The 26,787-nt window shown below is 45.7% G+C and overlaps 1 long non-coding RNA gene across 1 annotated transcript in view; it reads right to left on the bottom strand.

The window, feature by feature from the left end:
- Nucleotides 1–14,046: 14,046 nt before the first annotated feature.
- Nucleotides 14,047–26,787, bottom strand: part of LOC108352553 (uncharacterized) — a 44,221-nt gene continuing 31,480 nt past the window's right edge. The window contains exons 3-4 of the long non-coding RNA XR_015635547.1: nt 14,694–14,771; nt 14,047–14,138 (exon numbers count right to left, since the gene is read on the bottom strand). This is a non-coding gene — a long non-coding RNA (uncharacterized LOC108352553). The remainder of the gene's footprint in view (nt 14,139–14,693; nt 14,772–26,787) is intronic.

The raw sequence follows: 26,787 nt of genomic DNA, 5'->3' as shown, positions 1-26,787 counted from the left end.
CTGCCAAGAAGTTGAGACAAGAGAATTCTGTGCTTCAGGCCAGCCTGGGCTACATAATGAGGTGGGTAACTCAGACAGGCTGCTCAGCTGGCCTAGCCAATTCAGTGAGCTCCAGGCCACCAGAGTACATCCCCCACCCGTCTCTCTCTCAATCTCTCTCTGTCTCTCTCTGTCTCTGTCTCTCTCTGTGTCTCTCTCTGTCTCTCTGTCTCTCTGTCTCTGTCTCTCTCTCTCTCTCTCTCTCTCTCTCTCTCACACACACACACACACACACATATACACAAACAGGCATGCACTTTCGATCGTATCTATTTAAATAATTATTTCCTCTACGACTAAGCATTTTGAGTATTCCAAGCCAAGGGGAAGGTGAAATATAGTTTCTAATTGTATGCCGTTTAGAATATAAGATGCTATTTTTAAAAAGATCTGTAACACTTGACTTGTACCTTTGGACATCATTTAATGCCCCAGTGTTTTTATGTAACTGTGTGCCCTGGGCTGGTTTTCTGTGAAGACTCAGAGAAATCTGCAGGCTTTCTTCTTCACAAAGCCTCAAAGACTTTGACAAGCAGAAAAAAAAAAAAAAGGAAGATGCTCTTGGTCTGCTTCTCCTCTCCTAGAACGCCCTCCGTACCTGCTTCTCTTGCTCTCCAAATCCTGAGCTGTGCAAAGCCTACCTCTTCCACAGAACTTCTCTTGTCAGCTGTAGCCCACCTCGACCCTCTTCCATCCCTGACTTCCTGTCACCCACTCTCTGCGTCCCTTCTACCTGGTGGCCATCACATTCCGCTGTCTTACCTCATCCCTATGCACTCACCTGTCTTCTGCAAACGAGGGCAGTCTGAAGTCAAGTCTGTGCCTTGCATTTATAATTTCTCCTCAGGTCCGGGAGTCTACAGTCCACAGCCCATGTTACTGAGGCAGTGACTGATGCAAGAATCAGAATTCATCTGCTCAGGGGCTGGGGATTTAGCTCAGTGGTAGAGCGCTTACCTAGGAAGCCAAAGGCCCTGGGTTCGGTCCCCAGCTCCGAAAAAAAAAAGAACCAGAATTCATCTGCTCAGAGGACGATTATTCAGGCTGTTCTCCGACAATGGCAGGGCCCCCAGTTGTCTGTGATTTAGCAGTTATGTGTGTGCAGGTCACTTTCAAAACCCCATGTAGACACCAGACTCTAGCAATCCTTGCTTCTTGTTTGTGCTTGGTATTCTACTAGACCAAATGCAGAATAAAGACCTTTCCAAAGCTCTGTATCCGACAAGGTGAGGAGGATGGAGAAGGTGCAAGATGGGATAGTGAGTGGGGCTATGGGCACACCTTGCAGTCCGCTATACCACGCTGAGCCCCAGCCCCACCGCCCCTTGCTATAGTTTCTCTTGAGGGTCTCCCTCCCCTGAGTTTACACCCTTAAAGACCTGCTTTGAAGAAGCCTTTAGAAACCTGTGGTTAGCCTTGCTCCAAGGTTTCGCAAAGTCAACAGGAGGCATTTTGATTATAGCTATTTGTTCTTAAGGGACAGTGAGTTTGCAGAAAATTAGAGATGGAAAACTGCCTTGCCTTATAGATCGGGCCAAGCCTGCACAGCGAGGCCGGCTGAGGTAGGCTGACTGACTGCTAATGCTTGAACAGGCTGGCAGGCAATGATGCTTCCTGGCTCCTCCTCACAGAAGGATTGCAGTAGATAGCTCAGCTCTCAGGGAGAGCATGTACCACAACAAAGCCACTACACCAGCAGTTGGGGGGGAGGGGCTTGAATCCAGTGCCTGCACTTGCATGGGAATGGACAGTTATTTAAGGAAGGATGCTAGCTGGTGTCTGGTCCTATCATCTCTGTGTCTTCTAAGAAGCTCTCCTAGACTACACAACTGTGTAATGGGACTGACTCAACCCATAAAAGCCCAAGTTCATCAAATTGATAAATGGTGGAGACGAACTTTTATAAAATTGTTATTTATTTAATACATATGTGTGAGTGCCAGCATGTCTGTCTGTCTACCGCCTTCATGCAGTGTTGGTGGAGGCCAGATGAGAGAGTTGGATCCCCCGGAACTGGAGGTATCGCTGGTTAGGAGCTATCTCTGCTGGGAATTGAACCCGGGTCCTCTGGAAGATCAGTCACTGTTCTTACTTGCTGAGCCATCTCTCCAGCCCTGAGATGGGTTCTTTTCAACCACAAAAGGATCTTCTTACCAATTTCAGGGTGCGTTTATTAGCTAATCATCCCCCTAATGACTATAATACCATATTTATGGATTTCTGTTTAGAGACTTACTGATCTTAGCTACAGTACACTGCCATGGTGACTAAAAGCCCTTGCTTTGACTCCAGCCAGGAGCCACCTTGAAAGATAGGCTCTCTTATCTATTTATAATGTGTTTGGATTAACTCTGATCTTCTCAAAAGTACAGAAAGTTCCTTCAAGGACTAAGCAACACACCTCTGGTAGGTGACCCCCAGTGAGACTCAATATAAATATCAATTAATGAGCAATTCCTACTCGTATGCTGTTGGGAGTATTTATGTGATGGTGAAGGGTGTCTTACCCACATTCAGAGACATCTTGTTGTTTACTCTGTTCAGTGCTGTGGTCTACTCCATTGCTATGTGGCCCCTCCCTTTATCTATGGCTTCTGCTGTCTTCTGGACCTTCGCTCATCCACCTTCCCTGCCTCTTGAGGTTGGTAAATAGATGGCTTGCCTACCAGATCACACTGGCTCTAGGGAAGATACTGAAACCAAAAGGAGTCACCGTAAAATAATGGTTCTCAAACATCGTCCGGGAACCTCTGTCAGAATCTCCTATTTAAAAATACAGATGTAAGGTGAATGAATAATTCAAAAAAATGCAGATTCCTGGGGCCCAGCTCCAGGGCTTCTGGTGGAGTCAAGAGGAGGAAAGTGTATTATAGCTAGCACCCCCACACACACACGTTATCCAGATATGAACTAAACACCTGTTTAGAAGTTTTTCAGTGAAGTTTTAATTAAGCTTGGTCCACATTAGACTGGCCTCTAGGGTTGTAAGGGCTCATTCAGAAGATGCAGTGGAGAAGGGTGGGGGGGTGTATTTTAAGAAGTAAAAACTCTGATGATTTAGCAAGACAAGGATCTTTTGTTCTAGAATGACTGGCTGATGGTACGATAGGGAGAGTGATTAGGGAGAAGATGGGCCTTTGAATGACTTAAGAGGGGTTAGGTCAAGAGCTGGGCTCTTCCTGAGAGGACTCATCTGTAATGTTTAGCATCCTTCAAGTGTGAGAGAGTCAACATCTAGCAATTCCTACAGCGTGTGGGAAAGCGAAGTCGGCATGAAAACAGGCAGCAGACTCAAGAGTGAAGAGTGAAAGTCTTGGGTATAGATCACCTTTCAATCCCAGATGAACCACCGTGACACCTTGGATGACTAGAAAGAATGATTATTTACTACAACAATTATGCCTGGTTCTCTTGTATAGCTTCTTGTGCTTCCTGCCTGTGCTTTTCCTCCATATCTCCTTCTTCTCGACTCTCCTTTTCCTCCTTGTCCTCCTCTTCTTCCTCCTCCTTCTCTTCCTCCTCCCCCTCTTCTTTAAAGACAGTTTGTGTAGGTTTGTAACTCAATGGTTACATTTAAAACAATGCCAGGCCACTGGGTGCTGGCTACTTGGTGACCTTGACTGAGCTGTCTATAACTCACATACTCTCTTTGCTCCCTCCTGTACCAGTGTTCCCATCTGGAACCAACCGTTATGGCTCATATCTCCTCCAACAGCCCTGTGGAAACAGCTGGCCAGTGGGGATGAGCCGCGGTGCCTAAAGCCATGCTCTGTGGCAGGTAGAACAACCTCCTATTTTATTGACAGACACGACAACCAGACTGAAAGTCTAGTTGTGTAGAGGTTATCTAGGGCCGTCTGCCCCTCTCTATGCTGTCTTCCTTTCAATCAAGCTGACCAATCCTCCTCCAAGTCTGCTGTCCTTTCAGAAGTGAGCGAGTGCTTTATCCACTGAGCTGTCTCTCCACTTTCCCATGTTGGTTTTCGAGACAGCCCGGAGTTCACTGAGAGGTGAGGTGACAGGGCAGTGGGGACCTCAGTGCCTGTCTGCAACTGTGGAACATGAGTGCATCACCACATCTGGCCTTTTGTGTTTACATGACTCCAGGTCTCACACATGTACAGCAGGTACATTGGACTGAGCTACTTCCTCCCCTCCTCCCCTCCTCCCCTCCTCCCCTCCTCCCCTCCTCCCCTCCTCCCCTCCTCCCCTCCTCCCCTCCTCCCCTCCTCCCCTCCTCCCCTCCTCCCCTCCTCCCCTCCTCCCCTCGCCTTTGCAAAGTCATTTCTAACTCTATCTACAGCAGGGATCAATCTCTCTACTATAAGTGGACGTGGACAGAGCATTTACAACACTACAAAGCGTCCACTTTTGAATGGGCACATCAAAATCCTATCCTCCACATAGCCTGTTTCTGATAAGGAATATTACCAGGTTTCTTCAAAGCTATCCTGGAGATCACTATGGAGGTTCTTCAATAGTAAAAAGAAATCTACCATAAGACCCAGATACACCACTCTTGAGTATTTGCATGAAGGACCCCAGGGCAACAAACACAGAAATACTTGCACGTTTGTGTTTATTGCTGCTGTGTTTACTACAACTAAGAAACTAAACAGGCTAGAGGTACATTAAGGGGGATAGCTCCAGGTTGGTAGCATTCACTGGCATCTTTTTTCAGCACAAGAAATTCTGTTTTTAACAAATATAAACCATTGGATTGAGACCAAGTATAAAATGCACTGTCAGGTTTTTATTCTGTACCCTGACTGCAGTTTCTTCCCCCCAGTCCCTCCTCTTCACATCCCCCATCCACTCCTCCTCCGTTTGTCTTCTAAAAAGGGCTGACCTCAGTGGATATCGACCAGCCATGGTATAGCAAGTCTCAGTGAGAGTAGGCACCTCCTCTTCTATTAAAGCTGAGCAAGGCAACTCAATAAGGGGAAAGGGTCCCAAGAGTAGGCAACAGAGTCAGAGACAGACGATGCTCCTACTGAGAGGAGTCCCTCAACAGCATCAATCTCTACGGCTATAACACGTGTGGAGGGCCTTGGCTAATCCCGTGCAGGTGCCCTGGTTGGTTGGTGGCTCGTGAGCTCAGGTTGGTTGATTCTATGGGGTTTCTTGTGGTGTCCTTGACCCATATGGCTCCTACAATCCTTCCTTCCCGTCTTCTCTAGGATTCCCCGAGCTCCACCTACTATTTAGCTGTAGGTCTCCGCATCTGTTTCCATCTGTTGCTGTGTGAAGCCACTCTGATCACAATTGGGCTGGATGCCAGTCTACGAGTCTGAGAGATGCCAGTATCTAACACTCCTCTGTTTCTCTTCCTCACACTGACTCTCAGAATGTCAACTCCCTGGCTACAGTTGTTTGATGATAGTCTCTTCATCCACCATTCGGCACCATGTCAGACTCAGACCGTTTTATGCCCTCAAACCCATCCGACGGTTGGCAGGTAGCTTCAGGCTTTCATGCTTCATGCAGCCCTGTGATCAAGACCATGATAGGCAGCAATGTTTTCACAGCTCCCAAGTCCAGAGAGAGCAATGTTTCGATATTTTGTGCTATCAGAATTCCTCAGCTCTTACACATTCTGTGTTGCAGGATGACGTGTCCAGGGGGCTGTGAAATAGTGTTTCTCCAAGTTTTGATACCACAGAACGTCAACTGACAACATTTTTAAACATAGGCTTAGGGAATGTTTCTTTCAAAAAACTGTCTTGTTAGGATAACAGCAAGAGCCAATGACAATCTCAAAAAAAAAATACACATCAAAAACAAAGTAAGATCATTTGATCTTAAAGTATATAGATAGCAAATTGTTTCAACATTTTCAGAATTATGGTTAAATGATTGTTATAAGTCTTACAAGTATGTCCTCCCAGCATGCCTGCAGGTTAGTCACGGAGTACAACGGTCCCATGCACACCATGTGAGAAGCATTGTGGTGATGCACAATAATGAGTATCCTTTATTACTGAGGGGTAGTATTTGTTTCACTTTTTTCCTTGAAAAATATTTTAAAGAACTTCACAGTGCATATAATGTGTTTTGATCAAATAAGCTCCCTATTCTTACCTCTCCAATTCTTATCCTGCACCCCAGTTTTCCCTCCCAACTTTATGTGTGTTTTAAAACCCACTGGGTCCACTCAGTGCTGCCGATACGTGCACAGGGGCATGGCCATCCCCTAGAGCACAGGTAGCTTCTCGGGGGTTGCATTCCTGAAGAAAACTGACTCTTCTTTCCCTGTGCATCAGTTGCTAGTGTCTCCCCAGCTAAGAGTCATGAGACTTCATGAGCCCCTTCCCTACCTGAGCTCCGACTTTGGCTGTCTTGATCTTGTGAAGGATCCAAAAGGCAGTTAAAGAAAACAGATGACTCTAGAAAGCTACTTGACTTTGTCCTCCAGTCCTGACTATCCTTGTCCCCAGTGCTTTGGAGAGAGCAGTACTCTGGAAGACCAAGAAAGGCTCTTCAGAGCAGGAGGCAATCCTGGTGAGGCTCACGGGAGCTACAGTGGTCAGGAGCAGGAGGCCGTCATCAGAGCGGCTGCTCACAGGGCCAAGCAGCAAGATGCTCTGAGCCAGTGGCTCAGTTAGTAATAGCCCAGCCACCAGCACCACACACTGGGAAGCAGGGGTGGGTAGAAGAGGCTGGTGAAGATGCTCCAACTGTATCATCTACCATGCGCTCTCTCCTCTCTTCATCTTTCCCCTCCTCCCCTCCCCGGTTTTCTTCCTCCACCTCTCATTTCTCTTTAATTACTAAAAAGCATGTTGATTTCAATTTCCAATCATGACTATCATGCAAATAAAAAGTATGTTCATGTCAGACATTGCATCTAGTTCATTGGTGAATGATGTAATCAGGATGGCATGGCAACTGGTTTAAAGAATTCCGGCAACCATATATAAACAGAGACTAAGACCTTCAGAATGAATGTATGAGTACGTGTAAGATATAGACACCCTGGGGGGGGGGAGTCAACTAATTTGCATTTCCATAACAAGCCATTTGTCTTATTATCATTGCTATGAACTTGACAGAGTTGCAAAGCAGTTCAGAGCCAATGAGAGGTGATAACCCAGATGAGTAAGACACCAAGACTATTTTCTAGTTCACACTAAATACAACATTAAGTGTTAGCTACTTTTTCCTATTACAAAGGTATACGTTTGGAATTACAATGGCTAGGATTCAAATCTTATAGCAGCTGCTTATTAATTGAATGCTTTGGCAAAGAAACTGTTTCTCAGCTCAATTTTCTTATCAGCATGTACTCAGCTATTTTTTGAATACTGAAAACAAAAAAAAAAATGCCTTTAAAGCAGTCTGCATGGAACCTAGCACAGAGTAAGCTGCAATGGTGTTCTTTTTATTGTTATATAATAACACAGTACTATTATTATGGTTTATTAAACTTGGCAGTTAAACATTGTTAAAAATTTTTGTTTATGTGACCCATTACTGTTCCCACTATTGGCATGCTTAGTGTTCTTTTCTAGCTAATTTTTTTAAAAAAAATATTTTTAAAGTGAGCGTGTGTGTGAATGTTAGTGTGTGTGTGTGTGAAGGTGTGAGTATGTGTTGCATGTGTGTGTGAGTAGGTATGTGTGAGTGTGTGTGTGTGTGAAGGCATGAGTATGTGTTGCATGTGTGTGTGAGTAGGTATGTGTGTGTGAGTGTGTGAGTGTGTGTGTGAAGGCATGAGTATGTGTTGCATGTGTGTGTGAGTAGGTATGTGTGTGTGAGTGTGTGTGTGTGTGAAGGCATGAGTATGTGTTGCATGTGTGTGTGAGTAGGTATGTGTGTGTGAGTGTGTGTGTGTGTGAAGGCATGAGTATGTGTTGCATGTGTGTGTGAGTAGGTATGTGTGTGTGAGTGTGTGAGTGTGTGTGTGAAGGCATGAGTATGTGTTGCATGTGTGTGTGAGTAGGTATGTGTGTGTGAAGGTGTGAGTATGTGTTGCATGTGTGTGTGAGTAGGTATGTGTGAGTGTGTGTGAGTGTGTGTTGCAGGATATTTGATTACATTTTGAACCTCAAGACTGTGAACTGGAAAGGCCTTGTTGTGGTGTAGCTCAGCCCTAGCACACACCTTTAACCCCAAAGCTTTCTGTAAACAAGAACTAAATAAAGTCAATGATTAGGTCAAGAGATGGAGCAAGCAACCGGTTGACAGGGAGTGAACAGAAGAAAACCAGGGAAAGAGAAAGGAGGGTCTTTGAGTTGAAGGGGATTTAAGAGTGTGTAGAAGAGGGGGCTGGAGAGATGGCTCAGTGGTTAGGAGCACTGGCTGCTCTTCCAGAGGTCCTGAGTTCAAATCCCAGCAACCACATGGTGGCTCCCAACCATGTAATGGTATCTGATGCCCTCTTCCGATGTGTCTGAAGACAGCTACAGTGCACTCACATACCTAAAATTAATAAGTGTGGAGAAGCGAGAGCTTTGTCCTTCTGGGACATAGATGAAATAAGGTTAGCTTGGTGCTTTCTCTGCCTCTCTGGGTTATCGGGCTTTCATCCCAGCATCTGTCTCCTGAGTCTTCTTTTGGTAAAATCAAACGGCAGGAATTGTTGTTTTATAAAACAACTGTGTGTGTGTGTGTGTGTGTGTGTGTGTGTGTGTGTGTGTGTCATTGTGTGAGTACATGTGTATGAGTGTATAATGTATGTGTAAATGTGTGTTTGTGTGTCAGTGTTGTGTGTGTGCGTGCGTGTGTGTATGTGTGTGTGTGTGTGTGTGTGTGTGTGTGTAAATCTGCATGTGTCTGCAGATGACCTTGGAGTCCAGAAGAGGTATCAGATCCCCAGAGCTAGAGTTATGGGAGTTTGTGAGATACCAATGTGGGTGCTGGGAGCCAATATTATCTTTTCTAATAAGTTAAGTGACTTTTACCCCTAGACATGGAAGGGGCTTTTTAGTGCTTCTCAGAAATAAAACAGCACAAAAGTCACACAGAGCACACATGCATGTGCATGTAAATGCACACACACACACACACACACACACAAAGACAGACTGTCAGACACACAACACAGATATACACAGGCACACACATAGACTCACATATCAATAAATAAGGAATAGGAATAAATAAAATGTGAAACTTCAAGGAATCCAGCCGTTAACCCTTTCATTTTTAGAAGTAGAAAACCATTATTCAGGGAAGCTAAGCTCCTTGTCCAATGCCCCAGTCAGGCATCAGAAGAATGGCAAGTCTCCTGATTTGAATTTCTCTCAGTCTCTCTCTTGTACATCCTCACCTGACTGGGTGCAGCTAACACAGGAACTTCCACACACATACCCTAACTCTGCACATACCGAATTTAGAAACCCAGGTCTAAAGCAGCACTGAGCACAGACGGACTATGCCAGGAAGGGAGGTTGCGTTTGACCAGAGCTGAGCAGCCACTGTCCAGGGTGGAAAGAGTGCCTGTTCATCCAGAGTGCCTTGTGATTTATTAACTCCCCAAGTAGCCATGAAATACCCATCCGGTCCTCACAGTCACAGCTCCACAAACTCAGTCAGCCACTGTTCCCGCCTCTAGAGATGTACAGCTTGGAGAAGACACCAGACTGCAGAGGGCTCTGCAGAGGATCCCAGACGCACAGTGCCAACTCTCCTTTTGGTTTGTTGTCCTTTTTCCAAAAGCGTAATCGGTGGTTGGCTCCCTGGGCTCCTGTCAGGCTTGTAGCAAGGGCTTTAAAAACTAGAGAACAGAGGTGTCTGGTCATCTGGTTACTGCTTGCCCAGCCTGGGCCCACAAGGTACCCTGTGAACACAAAGCCAATCTCAAGGTTGTCGTTGTTTGTGTTTGTCTGACAGAAACCTCTCTCTTGGCAAAGTCTAGTGTCAGGCATTGATGCTAGTTCATTCTTCCTTCCTTCCTCCCTCCCTCCCCTCCCTCCCTCTCTTCCTTCCCATCCTTTCTGTCCCTTCCTTCCTTCCTTCCTCCCTCCCCTCTCCCCTCCCCTCCCTCCCATCCTTCCTTCCTTCCTTTCTTTCTTTCAAGATTTCATTTATCTTGTGTATGTCAGTACACCATTGCTGCCCTCAAACACACCAGAAGGGGGCATCGGATCCCATTACAGATGGTTGTGAGCCACCGTGTGGTTGCTGGGAGCTGAACTCAGGACTCCATGCTCTTGATGGCTGAGCCATCTCTCCTTCCCTATGTGGGTTGTCTCATGCAACCTCTTGTTTGTGGTTAGAAGTGGTACTCATCAAGATCAGTAAAGCTGGGTGGTGGTGGTGGTGGTGCCTTTAGTCTCAGTACTTGGGAGCAGAGGTAAGTGGATCTCTATGAGTTCAAGGCCAGCCTCATCTCTAAAGAGTAAATTTCAGAACAGCCAGAAATCCTGTCTTTTTTTTTTAAGATTTATTTATTATATATGAGTACACTATAGATGTCTTCAGACACACCTGAAGAGGGCATCAGATCCCATTACAGATGGTTGTGAGCCACCATGTGGTTGCTGGGAATTGAACTCAGAACCTCTGGAAGAGCATTCAGTGCTCTTAACCACTGAGCCATCTCTCCAGCCCAAGAAACCCTGTCTTGACAAAAATAAAATGAAACAAACAAAAGAACAGAAATAAACCGAGCAATATCAGCAGGGGAAGGCACTTGCCACCAAGCCTGACGGCTTGAGTTCAATCCCTGGGAACCATATGATGGAAGGACAGAACAATCTCCTTCAAGCTGTTCTCTGACCACTGTATGCAATGCACACCATCACACTTGGTAGGGTATGGGGGTTGGGGGCACAGCACAGATACACCAAACAAACAAACAAACGAATAAATGAAATAGTAACAAATATCAAAGTCAAATTAACTCAAAACAACTCTTCCTCACTCTTCTCATCTGATTTCCTTTTATTCTTCATGGTCTTTCCCTCTGCCCTTTCCAGATTACTCATCTTCTGCTCTCTTTTCTGTGTATATTCCTCATACATATAGCGGGGGTGGGTTGGGTGGGCGGCCCATGGCCATGCAGTCTCTCTCCATGCATACTCACTTGCAAGTGTATCCTGACATCCCTACCTCCTTGTCTCTCTTTCTGCATTCTCTCCCAGCGCGTCCTGTAGCCAAAGCTATCTGTATGGGACCTACACTCTACAAACAAGTGTAGGTCCCATGCTGAATTCACCACTTCTGTGCTGGGAGCCAAGCCCACTTACACACCCTCTGTCACGGGAATGTTTTAGGAATGTCAAACCCATGTACACCCTGAGAAACCTAGCCAGTTTTCTGTTCTTATCAGCGCACCTGCAATTTGTGGTTTAGGGGTTACAGGACCGAAAGAACAATGGAGGTTGGTAATGGTATTGAACTGATCTTGAGCCCTGTGTGGCCTTCCCGCTTGCTTGTCTTTATAAACCACTGCACTGAAATACAGTTTGAGAGCTTGATCAGGCAATGGACTTGCTCTCCTTTGTGCCTCCTGTCCCCCATTCTTTTATCCCTCCCAGGTGTCCGATGAACCTCCCACAGACAGGACACTTCTGTCTATCTACAAATCCGATTTTCAAAAAAGGAATTTCCCTCCGATGACTTAAAACAGGTGCAGGAGCCACACCAAGTCTGTCCTCTTCCTCACTGCTGTGTTTCAGGTATCTATTGTCTAAAGATTCTCGATGCAAAACTTAGTGGCTTCAGATGAGAGCAACATTTCTTTCGTCTGTCACTTGTCATTTGGACAGGGCTCCAGCGTGCGTCTTGGCTCTGTGTGATGCTGGCGGAGGTCTGAAGCGAGGACTCATATCCAATCTGCTCATCCACTTGGTTGGCACTGCAGTGGAGACCTGCAGAGAATTCACCCACGAGTCTGGGGGGTAGGGGGCGCAAGGGACTTGGTTTCTCTCTGCTTGCCTCTTTATGGGCCTTCAGGGACCTAGCACACTTGCTGTGCTAAAAGTAAACATTCCAAGAGACAGGAAGTAGAGCACACTGGCCTTTTCAAGTCTGTATGGCAAGTCCGGCTCAGCATTATTTTACTGTGTTCTTCTGGGCGAGCAACCCTCAGGACCCCTAAGATTCAAAGGAGGACTCATGCCTCCTCTTAAAGGGGAGTGTCCGAGAACACGGGGCTCTGTTTTGTAATGGGTTTCTTATCTGAGCCTTCCCATGTGCTTGCTCTGGCTTTGAGTACTTTTCCCCACCACAAAATTCCTCTCAAGAGCTAACTTCCCCAAGCCTTCATAATTCCTCTCTCCTCCAGGCTGCATCATGACACCTTAGCATTCGTGATTCTGTGTGGGAACTGCTCATGATCTAGCTTCGCTGGGCAGTGGTGGTGCACACTGTTAATCCCAGCGCTTGGGAGACAGAGGCAGAGTCTATGGCCAGCCTGGTCTACAGAGCAAGTTTGAATACGGTCAGGGATACATAGTGAGACCCTGTCTCAAAAAACTAAGAGTGGGGGATCCAAGAAAAGTTCAGGCCCCAGCACCAGAGACAGAGAGCACGGTAGGGACTCTGAAGAAACAGGGATAGACTATGCCGCAGAGGTGGAAATCTCATCTTACACCTTTCCGAGTCCTGGGGAGAGGGTACAAGTTTGTAGTCGGGATCTCTGATTTCCAGGCAGTAGTCAGGGAAGATGGCAGGGAGCAGAATGTGTAGCCACCAATCGTCCCTGTGTTATTAACTCACTTTCTAGGTGAGAGACCCTGGCCCTGGGGAGTGTCCCGGGACTCACGCTCCGTGTTTCAGGGGGTGCCTGCTGGATTCGGAGAGAAGACTGAGGCAGATATTGTGGCCCGAGGAGAGGCTAGATCCTGTTCTATTCTTACATGCCTGCTTCGCTTCGTGTGTTTTAGAACCACACATGGAGCTTGAGAGAGACTGTAGCCAATGTTAACGGCATGGAGGAATGTTACCTCTCTTAATCTCCCTGTGTCCCGGAGTGGCAGAAGCCGAATGTTATTTCTGTGGCTGGCTTTACACTCTTATCTTACACATAAAGGAACAGACGTGCACGGTGACAAGTCAGGGTGTTAGCCACGGTCACAGCCTGGAAGATAACAGAGTCAAAGACAAATTAATTTCCTTAAAGTTGAGTGTGACAGAATGGCTCTGGGGATGACATCACGAAGGGGAAGTGAAAGAGCAAGGGAGCCGATGCTGCTGTCAGGAGGAACCGCCCCTGAGGTTACACCCCCCCCCCCCCCCCCCCCCCCCGCCTGCGAAGTCTCCGCCTTCTAGTGGAGCCCCTGAGGTTACTCCCCACAGACTCCGCCTTCTATCGGAGCACAGTGGATCTTTTGCACATCCCAGTAAACGGAAACTCTAGAGGATCTGATAGAATCTGTGAAAAACACAGCACGAGTGAAGAACAGGGCTTTGCGCACAGAGAGGAAGGGTGCTGTCCCTCAAAGTGACTGTGCGAGAGCAAGCGCCTGTCAATGGGTCTCAAGGGACTCTTCAGGCAGCAGAGCAATGAAAGAGGCTGTGTCCAGGGCCCAAGCGTCCGTGTCGATTGGCTAATTCACGGGAGTTAAAACCTCAGCCACAATACAGCATCCTTCCAGGACATGTGGTGTCCTGTGCTCTGATTTCACGCTTAATAAGCTCCTTCTGTTCCCTGATTTGATTTCTTGTGCATTTTTCTATTGTGAAATGTTCTCTTGTTAGTGGTTACCGTGAAGGACCCTCCCTTACTGGAAATCCACACACTGGCCTTCCAACTTTTAAACCTGTTTCTTTTAAATTTGGTAAGTTAAAAAAAATGCCTTGCACCCAGATATGTGAATGTTTTTGTTTCCTTAAACACACACACACACACACACACACACACACACACTGTACATAAATACTTTCACACTGTAAGAAATCAAAGCCACCACCTCCACTCCTGTGTCCAACCCGTCTCTGATGCTTACCAGGAATGATCACTGTATAGACATTACATGCAGCTTTCGCTCCCTTTCTACATGATTGTTTGCAGAGCCATGCATTTAAGAACGACCCTTTCCATCGGTATGCAAACCAGAATAAAATAAAATATACACATTTTATTTTTTCATGTAACTCTACACATGAAGAGCCTTTTCAAATTGGTCCATAAAACTCTGCCTTCTTATTTCCTGTGTCCGAGAGAGAATAATAAAATCCTTTTTAAAAAACAGGATTTACCCAGGTTCTCCAGAAAAACAGAGTTGGAGAAGATGATAGATAGACAGATAGATAGATAGATAGATAGATAGATAGATAGATAGATAGGCAGACAGACAGATGATAAGTGATATATAAAAGATATACAGATAGGTAGATGATAGATAAATAGGTAGAGAGATAGAGAGAGTTATTGTAAAGAATTGCCTCTTACAAACATCAACCAAGACCTAGGAAAGATGGCTCTATGGTAAAGAGCCTTTGCTATTCTTCCAGAGGACCCGAGTTTGATTCCCAGCACACACATGGCAGCTCACAACCATCTGTAACTCCACTTCCGGGGATGTGACAGTTCTTCTGGCCTCTGAGGGCACCAGACATGCAAGAGGCACACACAGTCATACATGCAAGCCAACCCCCCAACACACACACACAAAATTAAATTAAGCTTAAAACATAAAGGTGTGCCAACATTTCAGTTTGATTAGAGGAGGGAGGAGAGGCTTCTGTTCTAGTTCAAAGCTCACCAGAAAGGAAGAATCCTCTGTTCCTGAGGACAGTCGGGTTGTTTGCGTCATTCATGCCTTCCAGTGACTGGAGGATGCCTATCCACGTTGAGAAAAGCAATCTGCTTTATTTGGTCCATGGGTTTAAACAGCCATTTTATCCAACACCAACTTCTTTTTCACATAAGCACCCAGGGTAATGTTTGACCAACATCAAGGCATCTCCTGGGCTATGGAGTTGACTTCTGAAATTAGCCAACACCCAGGAGTACACCATCATCCCATTTCCACCACATCGAGCCATGCCGGTCTCCCAGTGCCAAGTGCTCAAATCTTTAAGTCTCTCCTCAACTCTGTCGATCACTGTGATTGTGTTGGGGCCACCTGGATAATTCAGATGATCTCTCTATCATCAGACAAAGAGGAAACTTAATTGCTTCTTCAATGTCAGTCTCCTTTGCTATGTCCCAGGGATTGGGACATAGACACTTTGGGAAAGGGTCGCCATACTGTCCACTATAACCAGCAATTTCCATTCTAGGAATGTAAGCTACAGACACCAATTTCTGAATGTGTATAGAAATATACACATGCACATACTTCACTGTGTAAAATTGAAGATTTGTTGCAGCAATATGTCTAAGAGAAAAATTAAAAGAGAAAGAAAAAATTAGAAGCAACCAAGCTGTCATGGGACAGCAGTAAGCTAAGGCACGTGGGTAGCCTACAGAGGTTAGAGGGCGCAGGGAAGCAGAATCTTCACAGAGGGTCTGGAAAGGAAGGAACACGGGCCTTCCGGACCTTGACTGTAGTGCGGTGAAACTCATTTCAACCTTCTCAACTACAGAACACAAACGTTAGATCCCAGGAAATGCACACACAGTCAATCAGTGTTATATTTCATGGGTATTTTTACTTTTTAGTAATTTTATTGGATGGGAAAAAATTACCATTTCTGTTTCTGGGGCTGAAGTTGCTTTTAATGCTTTTCTCTTCCTTGATGAACTGGGGCATTACCTTGTTTCAATACAAGGTTGCCTCTTTCTTATTGACTCACAAACACTCACTCAATAAAATAGTCCTTAATTCCTTTTGCTTGTTCTGAATGTTGCAAATATGTCCTCCTAACCCATTACCTATGTGTTAACTCTATGCTAACCCCTCTCACACAGATAGAATTCTTTCACACCCAGGGCTCTGTGTCTTGCTAAGCGGAAGAGTAACATCTAAGCCGAAGATATTGCATCTGCCTGAGCCAACTGATTTGAATGAGATAAACAAGTGGGGGAATAAGCCTGGTACACTTTCGAGGATTAACTTCCTTACTAATTATTGTGTTCATTAAGAATAACTTATTCTGAGTCTACTCTGTAGCATGGTTAGACCTGGGAGAGATTAAAAATTAACACAGCGGTAAGTGACAAGGAAGCTTAGTGGTAGGGGCAGGCAGCCAGCAGAGAATGGCGGGTCTGTGATAGAGGCGTGAGTAGCACCCATGGCATCGCATCCCACATTCAGCCCACAAGTCTTGGTAGAGGTTGTCCGGGAGGTAGGAGCATGGGAATTGCACATGGGAGCACAGAGAAGCGGATACCGAGTGAGGAGTTGCAGCCAGTTCATAGAGTGAGGGAGGCTTGGTTGTGAACCGTGGGTCTGTTGAGGTGGGCAGGACCCACTGACACCAGCATAATTTAACCTTATCTTTTTCCCGAGTGGACTGGGCACTGTTTGAAGTTGGAAGTCAAGGAGTAGGGTGTGGGCTGTCCTTTAACAGAGCCCATGCCATCTGTTCTGCTGAGAAAAAAAAATCTACAAGGGGCCCCATCACAGACTGCTCAGAGGCGCTGTACCAGCCCAGGGAGGCGGCAGAGGGGTGAGAAGAAAGCATATCAGACAGACGAAGACTCTGGACAGGCAAGAGACTCTTGCCTGCCTCTCTCCCTGTTCGTATGTTTTGTACACAAAAATATGCACTACTTTTCCACATGCAGGCGCTCTGAAAACTTAAAACCATCTAGTAGCAACAAGCCTTTCCAGAGAGAAGTAAAAGTCACCGTGTTTAACATATAGAACCGGTACAGACGCATATCACGATGATTTATATTTTGTGTTCTTTCTGTAGATTGGCTCCAAGTCCTGGTTTGATGCGATGATGGTTTTATGGTGGTACAAGCGTTATGTGCATTCCACACAAACCACCTCAAGGTTTCGCATTTGGATTATTTCCAAGCAAAGGACACACACAGGCCCGTGGCTCAAGGCTGGGAAACAGCAGTCAGTCACACATTCGTGACACTGCTCTCCCGTGTGGCGCTGCTAAGCTGTCAAGTGCAGTGGGCATCGCACACTTTCTACGACTTAGAACGCTTTCTGTCGGGACTCCCCATCAGCGACTGAGGACTGGCTACGACGGAATGTACCGCCCAAGCATCCGCTACCCTTTCCTTCCTCCCGCCCATGTTGTGTGGGTTGTCCTACATGGATGTGGAAAGAGAGGGGCTGGTGTCAGGTCTTCTCTAGGGTTTTAACTTCCTTCCTTCTTGCTCTGCAGTTGATTACCAGTCATCCTCAAGCAAAGATCCTGGACCTGTGACTAAGAGTTCATCTGGTCAGCAAGGAACCAGTAAAGGTGTAGCTGAGGGAAAGTAAAAGACTAGATGGTGCCTTTGTTCCATATAACAACACTTCCCTTGGGGACACGGGAACACCAATTGACTGAAGCCCTGCATTAGCGGAAGGGGATTATGACATACAAACAAAGGTGGGTGACAAGAACTGCCCTGTGCTCTCCTCACCCCAGCTCAGCTTGTTTCTTGCTCCCGAGGGAGTGAGTGGGCACCTAAGGGAGAAGACAGGGACATTGTCAAAGGTGAAACTCTCCTGCCGTGGTGTTATTCCCTCAGTCCTCAGCTTTACACAGGCGTCAAAAAAATTTTCTTTGAATGTCACCTTCCAGATTTCCTGTCGGCCATTAGCTGTTATTGTGTGCATCGAGTAGAATCCACAGCTCACCCCAGGCCACTGGGCTCACCCCGGGCCGCTGGGCTCACCCCGGGCCGCTGGGCTCACCCGGGGCCGCTGGGCTCACTCCACTATTTGAGGAGGTGCCACAGGACTGAAAGGATATAGAAATCACAAATTAAACCCCAAGCTTGAAGAGGATTCGGAGGAACTAATTTGGCAGGAGCACAGATTCTGGTACCGTGTAGCCTCCCTGCTCCTGGAAGAGGGCCATCACTGTCCAGCAAGGCTGGGAAGACCCAAATCAAGCAAATGAGACGAAGCAACATTTGTTCTGGGGATGAAGTATGGAGGGGTTGGGGAGAATCGTTTATCAACCCCTAGCCACCATCTGACAGGCAGTATCTCTACACCGTGATCTTCTTGGGGAAAGCGCCGGTTTCCAGCCCCTTCCATGGGGAACACTGGTATTCAGCCTGCACCTAGCTTGTCATCATGAAGCCAGAGCCTCTGTAGCCTGAGTTTCCAGTTCGGCTGAGAACTGGGAGAGGAGAGGCAGGACTGAGGCGGCCCCACCCTTTCTCTGAGATCTGCATAGAGCTGGGGTGGCAGGCAGGACCTCAGCTGGGCACGGAGGGGCTATTTGCAGCTTGATGGTCTCTGCTGAATTATTGATGCTCCTCTGCCTTGAGACCACCCCCTTGTTAACAAATTGCCCTCTCCATGAAAATTTAAAGAGGCAAATGAGGCAATCTCTCAGCCTATTATTTCTTCTTCCTTTGCCATCTGAGCTCTAATCTAACCTCAATCAGCCCGGAAGTCTTCTCCTGGGAGATGGCCCAGCTCAGATAACCCAAGGCCAGGAAAACCTAGGCATGTGTGTGAGAGCAATATCTGAGTTCCGAACTGTCCCTGGAGTTGTGGTGGCTCTGGCCAGGTGAGCACTGACTGTCTGAGTGTCATTGCACCAGGAACCCATCACGACTCACGTATATCCCTAAGAAGAGGACGGCAAGTTTTGAAATGTGGTCCAGGTTTGGGGTTTGGATACCCTGGATGCCTTATATCATGGTGAGTGTTTAGTGAGACTAGTTTCTCAAACTCTAAAAAGGAGGCGGTTAAGGGTAGAGAAATGGCTCAGTGGATAAGAGCATGGTGACCCAAGTTTGGATCATAGCATTCACATTAAAAACCCAGGTATGCTTACACCTGTGCGATTATCTTGGTACTTTGGATGATAGAGACAGCAGAAACACTGGGGTTTGCTGACCGCCAGTCAAACTCTAGGTGCAGTGAGAGACCCTGCCTCAAAGAATAATATGGAGAGTGAGAGAGCAGGATACTTATCTCCTCCTCCAGCCTCTATAAAGGTAAAGGTATCCATACCTGTGTAATCCACCTGTATGTTACACATAGCATACACAGATACACAGACAGACAGACAGACAGACAGACACACACACACACACACAGACACACAGACACACACAGGGAGACACACACAGACATACACAGACACACACACACAGACATACACACAGAGAGACACACACAGAGACACATACACAGACACACACACAGACACACACACAGACATACACAGACACACACAGACAGACACACACACAGACACACACACAAACTTACACACACCAGGAGGTTTATATAAATATTTGATATGCTGACTTCTCTTGAGACGCCAGAAGCTTGAGCTTTCATTTGTCTGGGAGTCCATTTGTTGAACAGTGGCCTCTCCATTAATGAAGAAGTAGACTTTTTCCTTGCCCAAGTTACCATTTCCTATTCATGGTTGAAACTGTGACCCTCGCGGTCAAGAAAGATATGCCCAGTGAAGCCTGTACTCCCAGAAGAAAAGAAAGAAAGAAAGAAAGAAAGAAAGAAAGAAAGAAAGAGAGAGAGAGAGAGAGAGAGAGAGAGAGACAGACAGACAGACAGACAGACAGACAGACAGACAGACAGACAGACATACTTCATGGAACAGACCAACAACAGGCATATAACTCAGAACTGAGCCACAGACTACAGCAGACTGCAGTCAACCCCAATGCCTTCATCAAGGCAGGACAATATGCTGTGGGATAACCACAGCTAGACTGCTCAGACATGGGTTTAAGTCAATAGAAAAGTCTTTATCAGCCAACCAGTGATTAGTTGGGGTGTTCCGGATCCCAATGTAACCCCAAGCCTTTCTCAGGGTGAGTTTTTTAAATACAAAATCTATGTTCTGGTTGTTGTTTTGTTTTGTTTGACATTCTGACATACTTCCATTAACAAGGACAGTTAGCCAGAGTGGAATTACAGAAGCCGAAAGGCAAGGTTAGTACATTTAGAGACTTTGCCAGAACTATGTATGGACTTTGTGGACCAGGCCTTTGTTTTAGTTTTGGCAGGTGGTGCTGTCTAGTGCTGATTTTTACAGCCTGAATGGTCCACCTCTGTCATGGAGTCAGTTGTGTTAATGTCTGGGGACTTACAAAGGTTCGGGGCCCTGTTATAAACATGAGTTGCTGGAAGCCACTGAGAATTGGGGTTATACCATTTGAGAGGAGGTGACTCATGTAGCAGCATGAGGCTTGGTGTGAAAGGAAACAGGACAGCATTTTCCTATTTCCTGAGGAGTCAAAAATGGTAGCATTGAGGAATTTAAAAATATTGAAAAAAAAAAAAACAAGCAAAAAACAACCTCAAAGAATCTGGAAAAAAATCACAGTAGTGACAGTAAAGTAATGGAATGGACTCCCCCAGTTCATATAAATGATCATGCTAGAAAAATTCTGAAATATGTTTCTTCTGTTATATAGAGATAGTGTTTCAAATATGTGTAGAGGGCAGAGCCACGACTCAGCCACTAAGGATGCTCCTTCTTGTGTAGAGGACGAAGTTCCCAGAATCCATATTGGGAGACTCACAACTACCTGTAACTCCAGTTCCAAAGGATTTAATGCCCTGGCTAGCCTCTTTAGGCACCACCTCTCCCTCTCCCTCCCCCTCTCCCTCTCCGGCTCCCTCTCCCTCTCCCTCCCCCTCTCCCTCTCCTCCTTCTCCCTCTCCCTCTCCCCCTCTCTCTCCCTCCCTCCTCTCTCTCTCTCTCTCTCTCTCTCTCTCTCTCTCTCTCTCTCTCACACACACACACACACACAAATCTTTAAAAATATCATATGTGTAACAGAGTTGTATAGTCTTTTTAAAAAGAATCCTTTTTATTCTATGTGCATGGGTATTTTGTCTGCATATGTGTCTATGCACCATATGTACGTAGTGTTCTTGGAGGACAGAATGGGGACCTGGATCCCCCCAAACTTGGACTTACAAGATGGCTGTGAACCACCATGTGGGTGCTGGAAATTTTAATGTCATCCTGTAATGGTAAGGAAGCAGGTCAAAAAAGATTGGTTGTGTGGGGTGTCTGGAATCTGATAGGGCTTGTAGACAAGATCGAGGGACATACAATGTTTGATTGTGCATTGTCATGTTAAGGGGTAGCAAATTCTAGCTTCCACTGCTTTTATAATACTTCTCCATTCTGTAGGTCAGGCTTTCATATACCCACAGGACAGCTGGGTAGACCGACGTAAGCATCGGGATGGGATAATCAATTTACCACCACATCTCTGGGTACCAACAAGTTGTTGTCTTGCATAAAAACAGGGCAAACCAGGCCTTGTGGACAGCTTTGCTGATATACATGTTTCTATTCTAATGCTCCGGTCATAACGAGGTTTGGCCGGCTCGGGCTTCTTGGAAGTAGACGAAACCCAATTAACCTCAATATGGGCTTTCATATTTACCTTCCATATCCATTAGGCTCTGGCACACTTCTGATTTACGTTCTTTAGTTCATAATATCGGTAGTCCCTGGCCCCTTTCGACCCTTCATTAACCTGACTGTCCTCTGGACCATATTATAGTGGGTCTGGTAGTTATCTTACTTAAGGCGGTCAAAGGTTAGCTTACACGCGGATCATATTGATTGGAAAAGTATCCGTGGTGTACAAGGTTAAATTCTAGCAATGGTGATGTGTATAACTGGGCATCATTCATTTTGGATGGTGGATGTTATAACTTTATGTTAAGCTTTTGGGCATTAAAGGCATTTTCATCAAACTGAGAGACAACTCTGAATCCTGTCCCATGAAAAACTGGAAAACTCTGAAGGATGACTACCAACGGTACGGTGTCAGGTGCCACCAACACCCCCATGCCCCACCTTTAAGGAGATGCTGATTTGAGACAAAGGCTGGAGCACTAAACTGACTCTGCTGTCCATGTGCACACTGAACCTCCAGTATTGGGAGATATGGTGTCGGGTGCCCAGAATGTGAGGCTGGCAAGGTCTGAGGAACGATCTGGAACCACCACACATGTCGAATAGGCTTCATGTTGTCCACTCCTTGCTGATATCAGACTCCTTTTTGGAAAGCAAACTTGTGGCACAGTCCCACTGCATAGGCAGCTGGGTCTGGCTGCTTGATTGGTCGGTATTGCAGCTAGAACACGGGACCTTTGGCATCAAATGCTCTCCCAGCAAGCCATGCCCCTAGATGCTACTTGTTTTATTGTAGTCTTGAATTATGTTTCACTTTTTAAAAAGTATTTATGTTATATATATATATATACATATATATACATATTATACATATACATGCATACATGTATATATACACACTGTAGCTGTCCTCAGACACCCCATAAGAGGGCATCAGATCTCATTACAGATGGGTGTGAGCCACCATGTGGTTTTTTTTTTTTTTTTTTGGTTCTTTTTTTTCGGAGCTGGGGACCGAACCCAGGGCCTTGCACTTCCTAGGTAAGCACTCTACCACTGAGCTAAATCCCCAGCCCCCCACCATGTGGTTTTGAACTCAGGACAGGGCAGTCAGTGCTCTTAACCTTGTTTCATTTCTTATTGTGGAGATTTTTTTTTTTTTTTAGAACTTGAGCTTTTTTTCATCTTGTAATTACCTTTAAAGTTACTTTTTTAGAGTCACGAGGTCATAGGTTTCATCAGAGCATTTCCATAGATACAGCATTACACTTTGTTCTCCTTTCTTCCCTGGCTGTTCTTAAGACAAGGTCTGTGACTGAGGTTGGCTTCCAATTCCCCACCCCAGGCTGCTCGAGCTCCGGTTCCTGCCCTCCAACCTCCCTAGCACTGGGAGGTAGTTTTGGTTTTTTGTTTTTTTTTTTTGTTTTTTTTTTTTGAAGGTGATTTTTTTCTCCTTTTTTTTCTATTTTAAAAAATGAAGACAAATATGAAGCATTTATTAATAGTCTCATTTTTCCTGACCAGTCACAATAGATGATAAACCAAAGTTCTCATTTTCCCTGGTATTTAGTTATCTATTTTTTGAAGAAAAAAAAATCTAGGGATCTCGTTTACATGCTTCAACTTAAATATATTTTTCGTCACATTAATAGTCTATTCTTAACAAGATTTTCTTACCGCGTTGATGTTATTTGCCACTGGAGATATATTGTGGGAACATTATTTGTAACTGTTAATACTTGTGGTTATAGGGGTTCAAAACTGTAGGCCCAAACACCTTGGTGGTTTTTTTCAGGTTATATATTTTTAAATTTTTTATTAGATATGTTTCTTTACTTACATTTCAAATGTTATTCCCCTTCCTGGTTTCCTGTCCATAAGCCCCCATTCCCTCCCTTCCCCCTCCCCCATATGGGTATTCCCCCCATCCATTCCCCTTACTGCCCCCCATATTCCCCTGAACTGGGGGTCCAACCTTGGCAGGACCAAGGGCTTCCCCTTCCCCTGATGCCCCAACAAGGCTATTCTCTGCTACATATGCAGTTGGAGCCCTGGGTCAGTCCATGTATAGTCTTTCGGTAGTGGTTTAGTCCCTGGAAGCTCTGGTTGGTTGGCATTGTTGTTCTTATGGGGTTGCAAACTCCTTCAACTCTTTCAATACTTCCTCTAATTCCCCCCAAGGGGGTCCTGTTCTCAGTTCAGTGATTTGCTGCTAGTGTTGACCTCTGTATTGGACATGCTCTGGTTCTGTCTCTCAGGAGAGATCTATATCTGGTCCCTTTCAGCATGCATTTTCTAGCTTCATCAATCTTATTTAGTTTTGGTGGCCGTATATATATATATATATGGGCCACATGTGGGGCAGGCTCTGAATGGCCTTTCCTTGAGTCGCTGCTCTAAACTTTGCTTCCATATCCCCTCCTATGGATATTTTTCCCCTTTTAAGAAGGAGTGGGAGCATCGGCATTTTGGTGATCCTTCTTCTTGAGCTTCCTGTGGTCTGTGAATTGCATCTTGGGTAATTTGAGCCTTTTGGCTAATATCCACTTATCAATGAGTGCATACCAAGTGTGTTTTTCTGTGATTGAGTTACCTCAGGATGATATTTTCTAGTTCATTCCATTTGCCTATGAATTTCATGAAGTCATTGTTTTTGATAGCTGAGTAGTACTCCATTGTGTAGATGTACCACATTTTTTTAATCCATTCCTCTGTTGAAGGGCATCTAGGTTCTTTCCAGCTTCTGGCTATTATAAATAAGGCTGCTATGAACATAGTGAAGCCTGTGTTTTGTTGTATATTAGAGCATCTTTTGGGTATACCCAGGAGAGGTATAGCTGGGTCCTTGGGTAGTGGAATGTCCAATTTTCTGAGGAATGGCTTTGTTTTGATTTTAAAGACATCTCCTGGGGTCCAAATCAGCATGCTAGAAGCCACAGGCCATGGAGCAGCCTGTCAGTGGGCAGCTCAGAAGGGAGAAGGGCTGTTTTGGTTGACAGTTGTGAGATCAGGTTTATAATTCTGGTCTGCAGGGAAGCTCAGCTAGAAGTCTTCACCTGGCGGCACAAATCGCCACATTATCTCCCTGCTTCCCACCTGAACCGAGGCATCTGGTTTTTACTGCTTCCTTCCTGTTACTCTTTCCTAAAGGTCAAGACATTTTTCTCTGAAAAATGGAGCATGGCCAAGTCAGGTCTCTCAAAGTGGGCGGGGTTTCAGGGATCACTTTCCATCTTGCCCTCAAAGTGGGCGGGGTTTCAGGGATCACTTTCCATCTTGCCCTCAAAGTGGGCGGGGTTTCAGGGATCACTTTCCATCTTGCCCTCAAAGTGGGCGGGGTTTCAGGGATCACTTTCCATCTTGCTCTCAGGAGATGGCAGAGCCAGGGCAGAAGACTGGCCTTTCACTCTCGGGCCTGTCTTCTCCCACCAGGGTTGTCATCTTTGAGTGCATAAACTCCAGTCCCCACATATATGAATAAGTCTTCCACTGTGCCTCCTCCGCTTGTCCCTCCACCACTGGCTCCGGTACCAACTGTAACTTAGTGTGACACCCTCCTTCTTCTGCCACCTCACAGTGGCTCTTCTCCATGATTTTATTTCAGTTACCAGAGGTCAACCATGTTCTGAAGATATTAAATATCAAATAAGTCACTAGTTTATTCAGAGAAATAAAAATGTGCTAGTTTTACATTGTATGCCACTCATTATTGTGTATTAAAGTCTTATGCGGCTCAGTTCCATCCCCCTCGGGATGTCAATCATCCTTTTATCCAGTGTATCCACATTGTATGTGCTATTCTCCCAATAGTTACTTAGTAGCTGCTCAGTTACAAGACCAACTGTCATAATATCACAGTGCTTATGGTCAAGTGACCAGTATGTGGTAGCTTAATGTCACAGTGACCTGCCTTCATCCTTTTACCTAGGAACTGTGCCATCCCATAGCATTATATGACAAGGAGGACAAGAAACCCCAGAAACAGAGAGTATGCTCATACAACTAATAACATTATAACTGCTGTATTTTATTATTTCCATCATTTACTGTGTCTAATTTACAAGTTAAACCTTGCCATAGGTATGCACAGGATGTACAGCAAGCAGAATATATATCTATCCACAGTCTCATGCAGCTACTAGTTGAGGGTTTGGACTCTAACTCCAGAAAATAGAGGACCATTATAGTCCTCTTTATTATAGACTTCCACAAAACAGGTGTGTTTTAAATTTCTGTATATTTTACTGTCTCTTCCAATGGAGCCTGAAGAAAGTAATGTCTCTCTCTGTCTGTTCTGTCTCTGTCTCTCTCTGTCTCTGTCTCTGTTTCTGTCTCTCTGTCTCTGTCTCTCTCTGTCTCTCTGTCTGTTTCTGTCTCTCTCTGTCTCTCTGTCTCTGTCTCTCTCTGTCTCTCTGTTTCTCTCTTCTCTTTCTCTCCTCTCTCTCTCTCTCTCTCTCTCTCTCTCTCTCTCTCTCTCTCTTCTCTCTCCTCTCTCTCTCTCCTCTCTCTCCTCTCTCTCCTCTCTCTCCTCTCTCTGACTTTCAGCAAGGATACTGTAACATGCGACTTCTCTTCCCCTAGATGTTTCACAACTCTCTGTAACTTTCCTGAATGAACACTCTTTAGTTACACGAGTTGCCAAAGGTGCCTAGCAGATAACGGTGTAGAGAATACAGCTCTCAAGGACTCCAGCGAATGTTCTACTGAACTCATCCTGTGACCCCTCCCTAACTGCTACCTCACCATCTGTGCACCCAGAAGTGGTGCACCTCTGCCATCCTCAGGTTTAAGCTCCTTCAGTCCAGGCTCATTCCCTTTCCTCATGGAGAGCGCCACTTATAGATAATGAAACAGAGCCACTCGGAGTGGCTTGTGCAAAGTCAGTGGGCACACAGGAGGCCTAGAAGAGATTTGTACAGAACACTGCGAACTCTAACCAGCAGCTGGAGTTGGCAAGCAGCTCCTTCTGACACACTTCTCTTTGGCTCACTCGACAGCTCCTAACCAATGTTTGCTTTTTAATTGCTGTCCATGTAATCTGCTCCGGCAGGCTCACTCTCAGCGTCGCCAGACTGGCAGCTTTTCTCACAGACTTCCTAGGAAACGTACATGTCCTGTTGATTGGCAGGGATCACAGGTGAGGGAGTTCTCTTAGGTGGTGCCACATTCTGTACCACCAGTAAGTTTTAATATCAGCGAAAGTGTCACTGTGCATCCCAGAGACCACAGGCTGCATGTGTGCCAGTGCTTGCACACCTTGTGCCCGGGTATCCATGCGTGTAGAGGTCAGAGATTGACATCAGGTGCCCACCATAACTATTCTCCAACCCTAGCTTTTCACAGAGTCTCCCAGTGAGCCTGGAACTT

The sequence above is a fragment of the Rattus norvegicus genome, chromosome 13 (assembly GCF_021556685.1).
Source record: "Rattus norvegicus strain SHRSP/BbbUtx chromosome 13, alternate assembly SHRSP_T2T, whole genome shotgun sequence".
NCBI classification, from domain to species: Eukaryota; Metazoa; Chordata; class Mammalia; order Rodentia; family Muridae; genus Rattus; species Rattus norvegicus.
This window is presented reverse-complemented; position numbering and strand designations above follow the sequence as displayed.